This window comes from Eulemur rufifrons, chromosome 29 (assembly GCF_041146395.1).
Source record: "Eulemur rufifrons isolate Redbay chromosome 29, OSU_ERuf_1, whole genome shotgun sequence".
Classification (NCBI taxonomy): domain Eukaryota; kingdom Metazoa; phylum Chordata; class Mammalia; order Primates; family Lemuridae; genus Eulemur; species Eulemur rufifrons.
In genome coordinates, this window is record NC_091011.1 from 84,260,800 (window position 1) to 84,275,466 (window position 14,667).

At 41.8% G+C, this 14,667-nt stretch overlaps 1 protein-coding gene across 6 annotated transcripts in view; it reads left to right on the plus strand.

Moving 5' to 3' along the window:
- Positions 1–14,667, plus strand: part of CALD1 (caldesmon 1) — a 199,617-nt gene that overhangs the window by 86,280 nt on the left and 98,670 nt on the right. For all 6 annotated transcript variants that reach the window (XM_069462000.1, XM_069461999.1, XM_069462005.1 and 3 more), the window contains exon 2: positions 1,575–1,662. The gene's annotated coding sequence lies outside the window, so the exon portion shown is untranslated. The remainder of the gene's footprint in view (positions 1–1,574; positions 1,663–14,667) is intronic.

Sequence of the window (14,667 nt, forward strand, 5' to 3'; positions counted from 1 at the left end):
CTTACAAGGTTATCGTAGTCATCAGATGAAACAGATATGTGCTTAGCACAGGGCTTAGTTTTAAAACATACTTAATAAATAATAATTATTATCATTTCCATAAGGAAAGCAAAACACATTATAAAAGAGTCATTTGAGGATTGTTTATAGAAATAGTAATGTTGAAATCAAGGGAACCTAATTAAACCGTGTAAGGTAAAATTTTAAATTAATTAAAATCTGGTTCTTCTTGCTGGCTACATAAAGTTATTCATTTTCATAAAGGATCCCTAATTTAACCTTTTCAATGATTTCCTGTTATAATAAGTTATCATTTGAGACCCTCCCAACCCCTTGGTATCCATTTGGATGATGGCATCTTTCTGAGAACACTTGTGGTTGAAATTTTAAAGTAGGATTTCAATTATTTTTTGTAAACATGAGCTGGCAGTGTTTTCCCATTTGTGTAATCTAGAGAGACACTAGTTACTGTTTCTCATGATACTGAATGGCTTTAGCTAGAGGTTTCCCAAAGGCTCTAAAAAATTAGCACTCTTGTAGGACTAGAAATCTGACCGAGAGGAGAGAAATTACTTTTTTCCTTTTATTACACCTTGGTTCTCCCATAATGAATGTTTTCAAATAAAACCCATTTCTCCCTATGCCTGAGGAGATGGTTAAATCAAATGAGCAATAAATAGTGCCTGGCTGTTTGCCACTGGCTGTGGTGGGGTCTGGGGAAGGAAGACAGGCTCATTCGCCTAACGGTCCAGCTCCCTTCCCGTCTTCCTTCATTGTGGGTCTTTTCCTTCCTCACCATGTCCTGTCTAGACTCAGCTTTGCCTGTGGAGAACCTTGGCAACTGCTTCTAAGCCAGGTCAGCCAGAATCTGTGTGTTGGGCCCTGCATTAAAAGCTATGGCTTAAGGGGATAGAGTGAGGAAGGCTCATGAGAGCATCTATTTGAAGTTGCAAAGTCACTGATGGTAGAGAAAGATCTTCAAACAGGGAGCAAGAGTTTCATTAACTTTCTGGCCTTAGTCCCTAAATCTGAAATTAAAAAGGAACAAGCTTATCTGAAGACAAACTCCACTTTTCGTCACATTTAACCATTCACTTTATGTTTTCTCTTTAAAGCCTTTCTCCCTTCATCTCACTGACAAGATTGTTCATGAACATACACAGACACTATAAACCAGGAAAAAAAAACTACAGTTTTCCACTTACAGCATTTTCTTCGTCTATTTCCCCTTTATTCATTCTCAAGTTTTAAAATAAAAATACTGAGGGCATTGAGAGAAGAGAAAGGGAAACTTGGCAAATAAATACCGTCTCTGCCAGTGGGTTTCTATGAACTATTCCCCCTTCTCTATCCCATGATTTGTAAAAAATGGGAGATTGACTTCGAAATAATTGTACTTATCTTCTTTAAAATGAAAATGCATAATAGCTATTTCTACTCATGCTTTATTTCCCTCCATAAGGTCTTAACTAACAACAGTACCTGAGGAAGAAATGATATCATAAAATATATAGTCTGTATTAACTCAAATTCATTCAACTTAATCATGCTTCATTGTCCTTTTTTCATTCCAGGTATCACTGAAACTTTTCAAGAGCATCCAACCGAATTCCACGAGGATTGGAGATCACCCAGAAGGCTCAGATATCTGATTGCTTACCTGTGAGTAGAGTTTATGTTTTTGTTTGGATTCTGCTTATAGCAGTTACACAGCCTCTCTGCTCAATTTTCTAAATTCTTGCACCTAAAGATGCATTGTAAGAAACCAGTCTTTCCGCTGTGGCCTCATAGTATACTTACCAGTTAATCAGATAGAATCTATTACATAAAGTTTGGAAGAAATTGTTTTCCTATTTTTTTGTAATCTGATTTTTTTGCTTTAATTTTCGTGCATTTGTAATATCTTAAACAAAACAGTCCCTGAGCAATAATGCAGTCTTCACTTCCTGTGAAAAGTGCTGGTGATCTGAGGCAATGAAGAGAGGATGAGTCAGTCTCCCGGGGTGAATACTGGTGATTTCAGGAGCAATAAGGAACCCCACTTTCAATAAATCTTTCCCACCTGGGAGGAGAACTTCTACCAGCAGAGGGACCACCGAGGAGCAGGAAGAGGAGATTTCAGAGGGTGGAGGATGGAGAGAAGCCAAAGGAAATTTCACTCATTCACAATTTTGCTGGGGTTGGCCCCAGTAGGCATAAAAGTTTTTCAGGACTTTAGCACAGTTCTCGGGCAATTATTGTTTCAGGATTACATCTGTTGCCCCCATGCTAGTTTGCTCAGGCTGCCATAGCAAAATACCACAGACTAGATGGCTTACACGACAGAGATTCATTTTGTCACAGTTCTAGAGGCTGAAAGTTTGAAATCAAGGTGTTGGCAGGGTTGATTTCTTGAGGCCTCTCTTGCAGAGCAGAGGGCCACCGTCCTGCTATGTCTCCAAGGGGTCATCTCTCCGTGCACACACCTGTCTGGTGTCTTTCGCTCTGTGCGCAAATTTCCTCTTCTTGTAAGAACACTATTTATATTGGATTAGGCCCACACTAAAGACCTCATTGTAACTTAATCACCTTTTTAAAGATCGTATCTCCAAATATGGTTATATTCTGAGGTTCTGGGTGTTAGGACTTCAACGTAGAATTTGGGGAAAACACAATCCAGCTCATAACACCACCATCATAATGTCTTCTCTCATAAGCTGATTTCCAGTTTATTGCATATGGAGTTCCCTCTACTTCTCTCCTGAACTTCCTCAGCACTTGCATCACTCCCAGAGCACTTGGGGCTTCTGCAGTGGGTTATGGTCCTTTGTGTACAGCTCTCACTTCCCTATGACACTGCATAATTTCTGAAAATAGAGAATGTACCTTTTACATCTCTCACAGAGGAGGTTTGTATACAGTAGGCATTTAATACTTATTAAACAACTGACTGAATGAATGAATAAATGGATAAAGGATTAGACGCAGCCTCTGAACTGCTGAACCTCTGAACCTACAATTTCTCTGCTGTAAGAGTGTCTCCAAATGATCATTATTAAAGGTGCTTTCTCCTCACTTGCTGCCCCCCCAAAACAGGTGGAATAAGTCGAGGTTGGGGAGAAGGGGTGAAAGAAAGGTGTCATTGACTCGTGGCAGAGACGTACCTTTCTCTTCAGAGTGGTAGCAAACAGTAAAGAGCGTGAACATGCCCCAGATGAGTCACCTTCCCATGAGAATACGGTTTGGGGAGCTGAGGGGGACCTCCTGACTTTAGGGGCCTGTGGGACATGCAGCAGCAGGTGTCTAGAAAACAAGGGATCTGCACGTCTGAAGTCAGGTGAGAACCAGGCGGAGGGATTCCACAGTCCTAACCCACAGACGGGAAGTAGCGCCACGTCAGCGGATGAGGCCCCCGGGGAAGACAGGGTGGAGGGGAGAGGTGCAGTGGCTTAAAGCTTCCGTCAGAAATGGTATGCAGAAGTTTCTCCCGGTAAATAACAGGAGAAGGATGCTTCCAAGAGAAAGAACTCTACACGCTACTTCTAACAAGGATATGTGAGAACATGTATATTATTAGCTAATGTGTATATTTTTTTCTCCCTTTATTTCTTTGGACCTATTTTGTTCCTTCTTCTAGTCTCTCTTTGGGGACTGTGCCCCAGATCATTCATATGGGGCTTGCCCTACCCAGCTTTGCTCCGCTCTAGCTAACACAGCCATGGACATGTGCTTGCTGCCCCAGCTGCCTGCCCAGGGCGTGTCATACAACAGCACCTTCCTTTGGGGCCATTTCCTTCATCAGCCAGTCAGAGCTGATCAGTAGACTCCTAATGACCAAAGGGACAGAGGCAGGTCCCTTTCAGGGTCAGGGGGCAGCCACTGAGTTGCCACGGAGCATCCTCTTGTCTAGATGGTCAGTGAAGCCCCCAGCTGGGAGTGGGAGATGTGCCTCTTTTGCACCGGACTCCCTCCTTAGTCCATTTCCCCTGCTTGTCGTCCCACCCTAGCTGTCCGCTAGAGTAGGCTTTGGCAGTACTTTTGGATTTCCTTGTCAGGCCAGAATGGGAGCTGGTGGAGAGTGGAGGGGCCAGGCCACGGCTCCTGACAGCCACGACTAGCCTCTCCTCTCTGGGCTCCGCCATCAGGTGTCATTTCTAAGGGGGCCCTATTTACCCCAGGACTGAATTTCCCTAATTTACCCTGTTAGTGTGATGCCAATAAAAGAAGGAAAGGCATTTATTCACTTCTCTTTTATTTTCCAAAGTGTTATCACTTTTCCTTTAAGTTCTCTCCTTGCTTTATTTATTTTTTTTCTTCTCTCTCCCTTAATTTTCTTTCCTTAGCAGAAACCCCTGATCTTTGGGGTTTGTCTGATTATTGGCAGGAGACCGTCAGAGGTCTGGACACCTCCTCTTTCCTTTCCGCACACTCCCACCCATGTTTTTAAATGAACTTTGAGATACCAGCTTTCCTCGAGTACCCACTTCCACACTTTCCTCTTTGTATTCTTGGAGTAGCCAGGAAAAAGGTCCCTATTTTCTCGAAGCCACCCAAAGGTCAGTGACACCTGAGTCAGTGAGGTTATGCAAATTGCTGTGTGTATCAAATGAGAAATTCTGAAGGCAAAAGGAAAGAGCTCTGCAATCCATGAATGGCCTGTTTGGGGTGTTCCAATGAATGATGGCCAGTGGCCAGCATAGGTGCCTCCCAACTGTGTTTCATTAATTTCAGTCAGCTCAAGGGCTTGGAGAGAAGGATCATTTTCCTATGAGCATGTAAAAGAAGTGCTTTGAGTTGTAAGCACCTAGCAGGCTTTGCCCTTATTTTAGAACTGCACAAATGAGAGATTTTATAACCACTGTGGGCCAATATTCGTGGAGTCAGTTGAAGCTCCAGATGGAGTGGAAAGAGAAGTTTGGAGTATTTTTTCTTCTTCTTCTTCTTCTTTCCTTGAGTTTTGCAGAACAAGTCTCCCTGGATGCCCTTGACAAAGTGCTCAGTCTCGTTTCGTTCAAGTGTGCCCAAACTTGCTCTAGTAGGATCTGGAGGGCTCTTTCTTAAACCAAGATTCTTTCCTATGGATTTCTGGCAGTGGCTGTAGAACTAGGCTTATATCAGAGAAGGCCTGAAATCCGGTCCCTTCCACAGGAGTCCGCCCTCAAGGAGACGGCTCTCAGGGTCCTTGTCATGAAGTATGAGAAGGAAAATACATGATGGGCCTGGGCATAGCCCAAGTTTGGTTAAGGATTGAGGGGACGTGGGGATCACAGATCCCATGGTCTTCCCAGCATTCTGGGAACCTTCTTTCTGAGTAAGGAGGGTAAGAGAACATTGTACCACCGCCACATGCAGATTTTGTAACCTCGCACAAATGATGGAATTTCCCTGTCCAGGGATTTGCAGCTAGCCGTAAGGGGCACCTCCCCGGAAACACACCTTTCTGCCTGACATGAGTATTGACAGAAAGAGATTGTGCCACAGGGGATAAGCCAAGGTGGTGGCTGGGGACACAGATAGCAGGGAGAAAAACAGACTATGGTGGCAGGAGCTCTTGTCTAGAACTCCTTGCCAGACTTCTGTTCCCATAAGCATGAGTGAGTATGCAGTAAAGAGAAAAGAATGATTGTGCTATTTAGCTTTGAAACAAAACTATTAAGTGTTACCTGAGCTTCCAACTATAACAGGATTTGTGCAGTTATAGGACACAGACTCACCTGCTTCTAAACTCTGCTTTGGGATGCTCAACAAAATGAACTTGTGAATGTCTTGCACTATCCCATACAATAGCACTCTAGTAGGATTTAAGCAGAACACACAATCTGGGGATTTTTTTTCCTCCTCCTGTTTGCTAATTCAAAATAAAATGTCCATCATTCACTCTAACACCAGCCTTTAAGAGCTGGAGACAAATGGAGTCTGAATATTCACGCCAACGCAGTACAAATGAGCTGTGATCTCAGGATGCTGGCTGTTTCACTGACAGGGGGAAAAGGCAGTTGACTAGTTTAATATCTTTGGCTGAAAACACTTTGTTAAAGAGTAATGGAGAAGGCCAACATTAATATTGAGTCCTGTTCTTTAATGACCAAATATGATGTATCGTGGAATGGGGCAACCTCGATTTGGGAAAGAGTGTGTTTATCATATCTAGAGGATGTGGGGGTGAATGCAAACACATGTGAGGCCTTGAGGGAGGAGCTCTTCTACGAGCATTTTCTCCACGTTCTTCCATGAATTTCTCCCATAAGTATATTATACCATGATTTTGAATCTGATTTCACCACAAAATTACAAAATGTATAAATATAAAGACATTTGTTATAATGTGAGCGATTCTGGGGACTTGACTGCTTCTCCCAGATTACTGGCTAATGATTTATAAATAAAAGATGCAATTGTAAACGAGGGTTGATGGGGAAACTAGTGACCGCCATTAGAACCTTCCTTAAACATATTCAGACACTCAGTCATTCATTTATTATTATTCATTCATTACAGATACATTGAACTGGACTTTCTCCATCTCACATGCCATATTAGATCTGGGCTATGTTTGCTGTGCTAGTATTTTTTTCCCATAAAATGGGCTCTTTTTAATTCAATGCGATGGAAAATTTGGTGAATCTAATGATGTGTTCATTGACGTAAATTGTGATTTCTGATACTCTATTTGTTTTCCATTGGCCTCATCTTGGCAAAAGGTCATAATATTTTAAATCTCTCTGCCCTCTCATCTACCTATCATACTTAATTATGTGGTTCATAGGCAAATACTGCAATACACTGGCTATATCTGTAAATCTACTTTTCTGCAAATTGCTGTGAAGAGTAATACATAATTGTACCCTACATTGTTTATTTCCTAGATTCTGGTTTTTGTGTAGAAATTTTTTTAAAAAATGGGGAGAATATAAGTGTAGTCTCAAAGTATAGTCATCCTGTGGTATTCATGGGGCATTGGTTCCAGAACCCCTGAGGACACCAGAGTCCACAAATGTTCAAGTCCCTGCCATAAAATGGCATAGTATTTGGATATAAGCTACACACATCCTCCCGTATGCTTTTTGTCATCTCTAGATTACTTATAGTACCTAATACAATATAAATGCTATGTAAATAGTTATTATAATGTATTAGTTTTTATTTGTATTCTTTTTATTTTTGTATTGTTATTTTTTATTGGGGTCTTTTTTGGAATATTTTCTATCCATTTTTGATTGAATCCGTGATGCAGAACCCACCGATACGGACAGCCTATTGTAATTGAACTTCCAAGCATAGTAAGGATGCTGTGACATTTTTAGGGAATGCTCCTAAGACTCAAAGGTGAGATACCAGAAGCTGATCTACCATGAGATTAGCAGAGCTTAAGCCACAGGGCCTGTCCTTGGGACAAGTCATTTAATAGTGTATTCTATTTCTTAAAGAAGGCCTCCCAAATAATCTTCAGGTCCCACAAAACCTGGATGTGCCCCAAGACTGACACAGATAAATTTAGATGATTTAGCTTCATATCTAAAGCTAATTAAGCAAGCAAAGTGAAGAAATGGTCAAAGTGTGAAATGTGGTCATTTATTTTTTTAAGGCTTTAGGACAAATTCAACTTATTTTCTAAAGCGAACCCCACTTAAGTGACATAATAAATCAGTTTGCCAAAGCACAAATGAACATAAACAGAAGATTCATTTTTACTTCATTAATAAACATCAAATATGAACTTAACCTAACATAGAGCAGGCCCAACCCTCCTGCTGACAGGAAACAGCTCCCAGCAAGAGCATTTGAGAGAGGGGCATAAATCTCTCCAGGCAATCTCATGGTCATTTCATCATCGCGGTCCTTGCCACAGGCAACTTTGTATTATCCATTTACAGGTCTTGTAGATGGAACAGAGAGTCGTGATTAAGAGCACACCCTCTGGCCGGGCGTGGTGGCTCACGCCTGTAATCCTAGCACTCTGGGAGGCCGAGGTGGGAGGATCGTTTGAGCTCAGGAGTTCGAGACCAGCCTGAGCAAGAGCGAGACCCCATCTCTACTAAAAATAGAAAGAAATTATATGGACAGCTAAAAATATATATAGAAAAAATTAGCCGGGCATGGTGGTGCATGCCTGTAGTCCCAGCTACTTGGGAGGCTGAGACAGGAGGATCGCTTGAGCTCAGGAGTTTGAGGTTGCTGTGAGCTAGGCTAACGCCACAGCACTCACTCTAGCCTGGGCAACAGAGTGAGACTCTGTCTCAAAAAAAAAAAAAAAAAAAAAAAGAGCACACCCTCTAGGGCTAGGAAGTAAATCCCAGCTCTACCACTCACTAGCTGTGTGACCTTGGGCAAATGACTCACCTTCTCTGAGCCTCTGTCTTTTTGTCTGTAAAATGGGGACAATAAGGAGTGTTACAAGGCTTTAAGTTGACATTTTTAAAGTGCTTGAATTGTGTTTGGCACATAGTAAGTAGCATAACTGTGAATAGATAAACTTGTCCATCTACACTGAAAGCTAGTGTGGGATCACTTGTGGGTTCACCCCTGCAACTCCTCACAGTGTCTAGCCTGGTGGATCAGCTGTTAGGGAAAAACTGTAGAAATCATGGTCACAAACTGGCAATCTGAGGCCCATGCTGCCTTGCAAACATTCTTCCCTGGCCCAGCATGGTTTTTTTTTTAATTTTGAATTCAAATTCTCTTAGGGATGCATGCATTCTCCATTTCCCCCTCAGCCACCACTCCCCAAATATTTACCCCTTTGGTCCTAAAAGTTATTTGAGTTTGTATGGCTGGTATAAACGAATGACCACATAATATGTGAACACTCCTATAGTTAGTAGCAGTTTTCCGGCTCATAGGAAGAGAGATGGGGCCAAGGAGGAAGTTCAGCATGAGCCACTTCCCCTCTCTGATGCTCTACCTGCAAACACACGGAAGAGGAGTAGAAACTAGAGAAGTTGAGTAAGTACATACTTACAAGCAAGATCTGCAGATCTGCACTACCTAATGTCAGAGTTGACCAACACTACATCAGTCACGGCAAGCTAGGTTATGCTGGGGTCAGAAATAGCCAAAATCTGAATGAGTTAAAAACAAAGGTTTGTGTGTCACTCACGCTGGACAGACAGGGGTCTCTGGTTCAGATCACTGTCATCCATACTCAGGGACTCCTACTGATAACGACTATCTGAAAATATTGCCCACTATGGTAGAGAGAAAAGAGATTTCTGGAGGGTCTCATGTTGGCAAGTCACCCAGAAGTGACATGATACTTGTGCTCACAACTCATTAGCCAGAACTAGTCACTTGGCCCCAGCTGACCACAAGGGACCACAAGGGGCCACAAGGGGCAAGTATGATACAATTCTATAACGTACCTAGAAGGAGTAGAACAGGAACATGGGCAAACAGCATGAATGGCCACAGCTATGGCATCATGTGGAACTTGGAGTCTCAGGCCAGGATTCTTAAGCTTTTCAACCAGTTCAACTCAGCAAACATTTCCATGCATCTACAAATGCGTAGCAAAGTACTCAGCACTGTGAGGGGATATCAAAGGAGATGTAGGCCCTGACATCGAGCAGCTTCAGACTAGGTCGAGAGAAAGAGATGTTATAAAACACTGGAGTAACAAAGCCTTATAATATCGATCACCAAGAAGAACAATGCCAGCAATGCTATAGAAGCTGAGAGGTTCTTGGATAAAGATAAGACTTGAGCCAAACTCTAGAAAAATATATGGGATTTGCAGAGGGAGTGGAAGCCACTTCAGGTTATGGGAGGCAGGAAGCAGGGACAAAGGCCCAGAGGCAGAGATGGAGCCACATCCTGGCAGGACTAGGGAGTTTGGCCTCACTGTGACTTGTGTCTACAAGAGAGGGATCCTGGGACGGACAGAGTGGGGCCCTTTGATAGGGGCTTCTGGGGTCCACAGAGAAACAAGATGATGGCATGTGGAAGGAAGATCATCTTTCCTCAGTAACCTCCTCCAAAACTGAGGCACCTACACCTCCCAGTCACCAGCCCTTACCAGCAATGCTTATTCTCAAAACCAACAGTCCTGAATGCCCAGCAGCTTCCCAGACCTGCGAGGCAGTCCCTGAGTGGAGACAGTGGTAAGCCTCGGGTTGCTCTTGCTTCCAGTTTAAGGCATGTTTGATCACTTCTCCTGCTAAGAAAGAATATCTAAGTTCAAGTGAAATAGCCTCTCATTGCTGGGGTCAGTTCAGCCTTTTTGCTATGTAACATCTGTTTTTGAAATTCGGCTGAGACCCTGACTTAAATCTGTTTAACTTAAAACTCAGCAAGAGAACATCTTGTTTTCATGAATGTCCAGGGGCTGTGTGTCAACAAATAAAAGGTCTGTTTGTGGTATTCAAAGTGGAAAAGCTGGTTTTGAGATGTTCTGCCACTGGGATAAATTTATTATGGACTGTTTGTTTCTTGGAATCATGAATCAAAGTTTGAAAAACACAGTGGACCCAGCTTAGTTTAAATCAGCAAATTTCTGCTTGATGGTGGGTGAGAAACATGCTCTTACTGTCAGAAGTTCACTGAGCTGGATGGATCCAGAAAGATGCCCTCTTTCATGCCTCCCACCTTAGCAGGGCGAAGTTAATGTCTCATGTGGATTCCCTGTGTCTGCATGAATTCTGGCAAAGAGAATCTGATGGATCATTATTTACATGTTACGTACACAGGACCTGAAGAGGTAAAGAAAGGGGTGAGAATGGTTCACCATCCCTTGAACCAGACTAGTTAGTTCCTTTACTTCTCTCCTACTTTAGGAGAGGGAGGTGGAAAGGAGTTTCATTGATCTGCACTCTGGCACAGAGTAGATGTCAGTTTATATTTGATGAATGAATGCAAACTCTGCTCTTACACACTTATGTTTCCTTTACAAATGCATATCTGTATGTGCATTAATATCATTCTTGTTTGAAAAAGCCATTATCACCCATATTTTATTCTAACTCAAAAGAAACCATTAAACCATTCCTGTAGTTCTCTCTCATAGCACCTTGTTTTCTTTCGTCCTAACCCTTATCCCATTTTGTATTGTGTTTATTGCCTACATCCACCACCAGACCGTGGGCACCCTGAGGGCAGAGTAGTTGCGTTCACAATTTATAGGCCACACTAAGCGAGGGGGCTAGTGCAGGAATAATACTTCATAGATATTTATTGAATGTTTTTATTGAAATTCTCATTGTGATGATGGTTGTAGAGCCTCAACTACTCCTGATTGTATCTTAACTTAAACACAGGGAAGATGACAAGAGGGCTTACAATGCAGTTGAACATGGAGGGCCTTTCGTGTAAAGACATACTCACATTCATTTGGCCGTATGCTCTATGTCCTGGTGGCATGAGTTAGTCTAACCATTTCTATTTTCTCAATGTGAAGTTGTCAAGCTACATCTGCCATATAGCTGGCCAAGATTAATGTCATAGCACATGGCAGTAGTTTAGGATTTTTTTCTCTCAAATGGTTAACTCATTCCTGGTGGGATTCAATCTATGACTTTAGCCTTTATTAGCAAGACAGTCTGGCCCACCAAACACCTGGTAAGGGCAGTACAAGGTTATATGGTCAGAAAGATGTTTTGGTACCCAATGGGCCTATGGCTTAATGTCCACATTCATTTGTCCTGTGGTCACTGTTGACCTTTCTGATGGTCAGGGAAAATATGAACACAACAACTTGAGTAGGAACAAGGTAGATCCATTTGCTCCTTTTGCTTTGGCTGCCTGTGTAGACAGGGTTGAAATGGGAGTGATTTGTGCATTCCAAAGGATCTCGAGAGAAATGGTCATTCGTTTACAAGAGGTGCAATTCCACAATAGTTTCTTGCGTTGTATACTTGAAAACATTCCCAAAGAAACAAAGTTGGATGCAGAAAAAATACTGGGAGAAAAGAAAAATAATACTCCAAATTCTGAACAATTCTACTTTAATAGGTTGCTCTGTCTGCCAGCTGGCCATGAGATTGACTACTTGTAATATATACTTTTGGTAGGCCACATGTAGTTCTTGGAACTGTTTATATTAGGCTCCAGAAACTTAATTATTCTAAAATTGGCAGGATTCTCTTTGGTTACTTAATACAAAATTGCTTAGTCATCTTTATACATAGTGTGGACAGCTTTTGTTTAAGTGTGAAAAGTGGAAACTGCAAATGCACTCCGAAGAAATTTTAGTTCAGGTAGAAAAACAAGGAGGTATCATTTTTTCAAGATGCTTAGCAGGTGGTTGCCACATGTTTTAATTTGACAAGCTAGGTAACTGTTGCGCTGAAGTTCTTGATTACAAGTATTTTTCCGTTTTCTTTGTGGATTTTGTCAGAAATAAAAAGCTGTTGCTGCTGCTGCTTGGATTGTATTTGAATCCTACATTTTGTAAAGTACAGGTTTTTCTGCAAGACAGTGAAGAACTCTAAAGTCAGCTGTTGGAACATCTTTCTCATTCTCAGAAGCAAACAAGGAAGTCATTTCAAGCTGGTTGTCACAAAGAGCCTCCTTTTGACTCTTTTTGGTTTAAATCCTATCTCATCATCCTCCAATTGCTGCCTTCCAAATGCAGTACAGGTCTACAGCGCTTCAGTGAGCAAATGGGCAGGCAGAACGAGTTTCTTCCCCGGATTTTGAAGTCTGAAGTGGTCCCGGAGGTTTCCAGTTTTTCCAGAAATGCCCATGGCAACCTCACACTCTTCCTGTGATCTGGGCTGGGGCTCCTAAGAGAGATGGTGAGAAAAGATAAAAGTCCTGTAGCCAATGGGTAGAGACACCAGGCCTGGGAGGGGTAGGTTCCCAAGCAAACATCCAGAACAGGACCTTATGTTTCTAATTACTGAGTGTGGTTAGAGAGCGAAATCAGGCAACATTTTTTTTAGACTGATGGAAGCATTTAAATCGGTTCTGAATGTCAGTGTTTTCTAATTATGATGGAGGAGTGGCAAGGAATCTCCAAAGGCCATGGAAATTTGAAGTGTTTCAGCTGAACCCTGATTCTCTTCTTATTCATCATATGTTTTCTTTCTTCTTCTTTTTCTTTGAACATCCCAGAACAAACCTATTCCCTCAGTTATATAGCTAATACCCCTCTTCCTGAAACCAGAATGTCTTTCTAAGACAATGTTCTTTTCCACTAGAGGAAAACAACCACAACTGCAAACTGAAATATAAAATCGAACTCCATAGTAAACCACCACAATCCCCAAGGTTACTAAGAGCTCAACTGGAGATGCAGCCTTTGATAACATCTTAGCCAAGTTCATCTGTTCACCAATTAAGTCCAATGAATAAGCAATGCCCTGGAATCCATTCCAATTCAACAAGTGTGAACTCAATGCTGAGTATAAGAAAAATAGTCAAGAAATTTGATGGATCACAACAGTCAGTGATCACCTAAGGGATACTATGATCTCTTAGAGAAGAGACTACATGTACTTAGTAATTAAAATATAAGCTATAGACTAGGTGCTCCAAGAGAAATACAACATGTGTACCAGAAAAACTCATATTATTGAGTAAGTCGTTCAAAGATCCTGTGGTTTTGTGCTAATCTTAAGTAGGCACCCACTTTGAGCCATTTCCTACCTGGAGAAAAGTCCAGATAGACTTGAACTAACAAACGGGTAAAACTACTAAGTGACTCATGTATAAAGAAGTAGGAAGCAGTCTAAGCACTTTTCAACATATTATTTAATTTCTCTATAAATTTACATGTTTAAATTATGCATCTATTATGTCCAAGGGAAAAAACAAGATAATGTCTCTTGGTTTGGTTTCAAAGCTTTCCATGTGAGATTATAAACTCCTAGAAGATAGACTCTAACTTGCTTTATTATTCCAGAATACAGTAGAGGCACTTGATGATCATGATGAATAGAAGTTGAATAATTCCCTAGGGAATAATTAGTCCCTGATCAATAATAGTGTATATTTCACATACAAAGATACTGCTGTTAACACCTTTAGATTGTTTCTAGCAACATGTAGATTTGCATCCTGCACCTAAACCCTCCTGCTTTGTATTAGCAAGATTGCTGGCTAAGGCTCTGGATCCGGGTTTTGATCACCTGGTTGAACAAAGCAATTACAAAAAGCAGCCCCCTGAGTTGCTGATATTCTTGTAGATGAGTAGTCCAGCCAGTCCAAAGGGTCATGCACAAGCAAAACTATTATTATGTAAAATATGGTGATCTCTGTAGCACATTTGTAATTGGTAAAGACTCATGGCCTCTGATCTTTTGTCCCCCATAACCACTCTTGGACTTTTTTCCTCAATTTGAAGAGTGATCTCTCTGCAGGCAGTGTCTCATCTTCTTTTGCATCTGCCGAGCATTTCATTCTCTGAGCAGCAAGTGCCCAGTCACAGCGAGATTGCCCCCTCCAGAAGACCCTCTGCAGGAGAACAAAGGGAACCAAGGAGAGAATCAGAAGAGCACAGCCATGCATTGAGATGCTGACCTGCACGGCACCTCACGTTTTATTACATCTTCTCTATGAGATTGTAGAGTCTTTGAAGACAGAGACCAGGCTTGCACACCTCCGTGTCTGTGAAGTGAATAGGATTACTTCACACAGTGCAATCATTTCATATTAAGAGTTGGAGGATATTATAGCAACACTGTCCAGTAGAACTTTCTGCGACGATAAAGACGTTCTCTGCATGATCTCATAGGGTGGCCGCTAAACATGTGT